The sequence below is a fragment of the Sinocyclocheilus rhinocerous genome, unplaced genomic scaffold (assembly GCF_001515625.1).
Source record: "Sinocyclocheilus rhinocerous isolate Xijiao unplaced genomic scaffold, SAMN03320098_v1.1 scaffold742, whole genome shotgun sequence".
NCBI classification, from domain to species: Eukaryota; Metazoa; Chordata; class Actinopteri; order Cypriniformes; family Cyprinidae; genus Sinocyclocheilus; species Sinocyclocheilus rhinocerous.
Window position 1 is genome coordinate 1,749,938 of NW_015641116.1, and position 4,746 is coordinate 1,754,683.

The window sequence follows — 4,746 nt, forward strand, 5'->3', positions numbered from 1 at the left end:
TAGTTTATGTACTGTAATAAATGATATGTCAATTACCACTGCATCATTCATAAATTTTATTTATTGTGTTTATTGTCTTAACGTTTCATCAGTTCATTCTGCTTTTTATTCAGATTAGCTGCAGATATAGCCTGGCACGCATCTTAAGCTCTATGAGCGCGAGATCACTTCTCTTTCAGTGCTAAAACTTCTTTATCTCATTTTCATAAAATAAAATGCTATAGTATTTAACTTTTCCTCTCCATGGGCGAATGATGATTCTAAAGGAAAACTGTTTGCTATAGCAACGAACACTACTTTCATACATCTGATTATCAGATAAACCTTGCGCTCTTAATTATTTCAAGGTTGTTGTTAATGCTGTGGTTATTTTAACAGTTTCCTTCGTACATTCGGTTTAACGACATTGTTAAAACACATTTATCATTCATGGAACTGTGCATATGCTTTAGACACTTGCTCCGTCCATGCACTAAATGCGCAGCCTTCGACTGCTAAGGTAATGTCGTCGGTATGACCGAGAGCCATTGAAAAACTACAGAAAAGTAAAACTACTTCACTGTAGCATTATTGGCCACGAGTACTAAGGAGAGATCACACATCAGCTGCTCAAAAATGTGTCAGTGAGACGAACTGAGCGCGAGCGCAATCCTGTGACAGTCACAGGCGGAGCGCGTGAAGGAGAGACGCGAGGCACGATATGGAAGGCCAGTAGGGCCAAAAACACGTGAATTTTAACGCGTCAACAACGCGTTAAACACGTGTATTTCACGCGTAAACAACACGTATTTAACGCGTGAAAATTCAGCGCGTTAAATACGTGTATTCAACGTGTTAAATACGCGTGAAATACACGTGAAATACTCCTTAAAAATCAGTTTGAAGGGGTCAGTGTCATTGGCTGCTGAGGACTTGGGTCAAACCACTTCTGTGAGCTTAAGGGGGTGTACCATTCATAGACTAGGCACCCACCATTTAACATGCAATAGATCAGCTTATTCAGCCTAATTGTTTTGTCTTTTTTTCTTTTCTTTTTTTTTGTATAGCCTATAGAAATAATATATTGGTACACATCAGTCATACCCCGCCAAAGATCTCCCCAAAGTCTCTTGATCCTCTGGTTGTGGACACTTCTACTATGGATGGCACTTCCACTTATAGATCCACGATAAATGTTCATAAACAAACGGTATTGTTTTCTCCTCCGTGGTCACATCTAAATCAAGATGGAACCCCATACCTAGCTGTGGCTTGTACAAACTGGTTAAACACTGTGCCTGCCCTCTTGTCAGAAGCTTGCAAAAATACAACCAGTCTGCTGAAGCCACAGATTCCCTCATGGATCACTATTCTATATTCTAGGCTAGATGTGAAATGTTAAAAAATAAGATTACTTGTACATATGCTCCACTTATGAAAATACTGTATACAGTAGAAAATATAGATCTGAGTATTGCACAGTTTAATTTATTGCACTTATATTATTGTACTGTTAAAGCATTGTATGCTTAAAGATATAAAGGATATGAAACTGTATATAAGATATAAGGACATTAAGCTGCTGACAAGTCTGAGGTAAGTACTGTCAAGCCCCTGGACTGTCTGCCTGTAGGTTTTCGCCCCCATGTGCTCTCCGTGACCCAGTTTCTGTTTCTCATTGATTGTATGATTTGGTTCAGGTGTGTCTTTGCAATTACCCTCGTTACCCCATGTATTTAAACCCCAGTCTGTGCAGTCTGTCTTTGTCGGGTCTTAATGTTATGTATGTGTGTCTTCAGCCATTCCTAGTGTGGATTACCCCTTGTTCTGGATTACATTAACCCTTTAAACCCGAGGTGTCCCACCCACCCTCACGAAAAAATTCAAAATCACATTACTAAGCATCCCCTGAAAGGAATAACACAAAATAGGTAAAGCTTAAAGCAAAATTTTAAAGCTTAGAATCTCAACTTTTTAATGAATGTAATTATTTCGATCAACTCTTAACGAGCGCTAAGCAGTCCCTCTAAACTGAAGTGTACCACGGGCGGGATGCCGCAACAATATTACTAATCATATTTTTCAAACAACTGCCTTGATCAACAAAAAATGGATATAACCTTTTTTTAAATAATTAGGTATCATTTTAAAGCTTAGAAATTCAGCTTTCGAATGCATCCAACCATTTTGATCAACTCCTAACCAGTGCTGCCTAGTTCCTCTAAACCGGAGTGTACCGCCGACGGGCGCCCCCTAGCGAAGAAAAAAAAAAAAAAGCATATTTTTCAAAATATCTGCCTAATCAACACAAAAAAGGTCTCATTTGAAAGCTTGGAGTCTGACCTTTACAATGCATGTGGCCACTTTGATTAACTCCTAGGTAGTGCTGAGTTATTTTATAATCCGTCAATCAGATCGAAATATTTCATTCATAGAGTAACACATGAAAGCAGACAGGCGCAATGAGGCGCTGCAAAAAGACAGCTCTATGCTTCACTTTGCTTTTCATTCATAACTTCACGAAACATGCATAGATCATGAAAACGTCATTATTTTCAGAAAATTCTCCCGATTAAAATGAGCCCAGAGTTACCATAATCTGTCGATGAGATCCAAAGATATTGCTCATATTGCTATAACACATAAAACCCAAGGGCGCACTTCAGGCGCAGCAGGACAAATAACTGTACTTTCAATTTGCTCTTTTATTCGTAACTTCATTAAACATGCATAGATCATGGAAAATTGCACGTCATTATTTTCAGAAAATATTTCGTTCATAGAGCTGTAACACATGGAAGCAGACAGGCGCACTGAGGCGCTGCAAAAAGACAGCTCTATGCTTCACGTTGCTTTTCATTCATAACTTCACGAAACATGCATAACCGCACATCATTATTTTCAGAAAATTCTCCCGATTAAAATGAGCCCAGAGTTACCATAATCTGTCGATGAGATCCAAAGATATTGCTCATATTGCTATAACAAATAAAACCCAAGGGCGCACTTCAGGTGCAGCAGGACAAATAACTGTACTTTCAATTTGCGCTTTTATTCGTAACTTTATGAAACATGCACTAGATCATGGAAAATTGGACGTCATTATTTTCAGAAAATTCTCCCGATTAAAAGGAGCCCAAACTCACCGTAATTCGTTCATTGGATCTAAATATATTATCACACATGAAACAATTAAATTGAGGAAAAACATAGGTTACATTTTCATTCATAACTTCATGAAGCATGCATAGATCATGGGCATTTTGTTATTTAGATCTAAAGATATTCTTCATCGAACTATAACACATAAAACTCCAAATGCGCACATGCTGCAATATTCTCATGGTTTTTTACGCTTATCATTTCATGAAACATGCTCCGTGGGAAATGGCATATCATCATTTATAGCAGATTCTCATGATTGAAAAGCATATTTTTCAAAATATCTGCCTAATCAACACAAAATAGGTCTCATTTGAAAGCTTGGAGTCTGACCTTTACAATGCATGTTAACTTTGATTAACTCCTAGGTAGTGCTGAGTTATTTGCGGATAAATAGAAAAAAATGTTTTCATAATTTATGAAAAATGTTTTTGTTCTATGTTCTATGTTCTATGTCAGAAACATCATACAGCTCAGATAGTCATGTGTCATATGTCATTTGAAAGGTCTCATCGAGTGGAATAAAACAAGTATAATTATATAATATTTGGGGCTTTGACTAAACTTGAGTGAGGCATTACTTCAAATTCAAAACAACAATTTCAAAATTGTAAAGGTCTAAGATAAGGGCTACCTTGGTTCCAAATGCTGTAACTTTTGATTACTTCATGATATCACCACAAATACACATGTTGGGGAAGAAAGTCATATACACCTAGGATGCTTTGAGGGTGAGTAAAACACAGGCTAATTTTAATTTTTGGGTGAACTAACCTTTTAAGTTTGATCACTGATAAAGCTAGAATGTCCACTAATGTGTTTATTTACAAAAAAGCATGAGTGGTGAACAATTTGTTTTTCATAAAACTACAATTTAAATATATTATTTCTATAGGCTATACAAAAAAAAAAAGAAAAGAAAAGAAGACAAAATAATTAGGCTGAATAAGCTGATCTATTGCATGTTAAATGGTGGTTGCCTAGTCTATGAATGGTACACCCCCTTAAGCTCACAGAAGTGGTTTGACCCAAGTCCTCAGCAGCCAATGACACTGACCCGTTCAAACTGATTTTTGAATTTTAACGCGTCAACAACGCGTTAAACGCTGATTTTTCACGTGTAAACGACACGTATTTAACGCGTTAAATACGTGTTGTTTATGCGTGAAATACACGTGTTTAACGCGTTGTTGACGCGTTAAAATTAACGTGTTTTTGGCCCTTTTGGCCTTCCATAGCACGAACACTGTTCAAGCCAAGGTCTCCATTAATTCGTGCTTGTAGTAATTTAATGTGTATATATTTTGAAAGCATTGAATCGTTATAGAAATCGCGATTCATTCGATTATTAACATTTTAAATCGATTACTGTCCGAAATCGTCGATTCACGATTCAAAATCCACGTTTCAAGATCGATGCATATGCATCGTCAGGGTTTGTAATCGATGCATCGAGAAAACGAGTTAATCTTTGTTACACCCCTACTATCACGCATCCTGTCACTGTAAACTGGCCTGTCAATCCTCTTGTCACATAAGTTATTCGATTATTGTTTGTTTTGCTGTAATCAGGCAAAACAGCTTAGACGATTTATCATATTATTG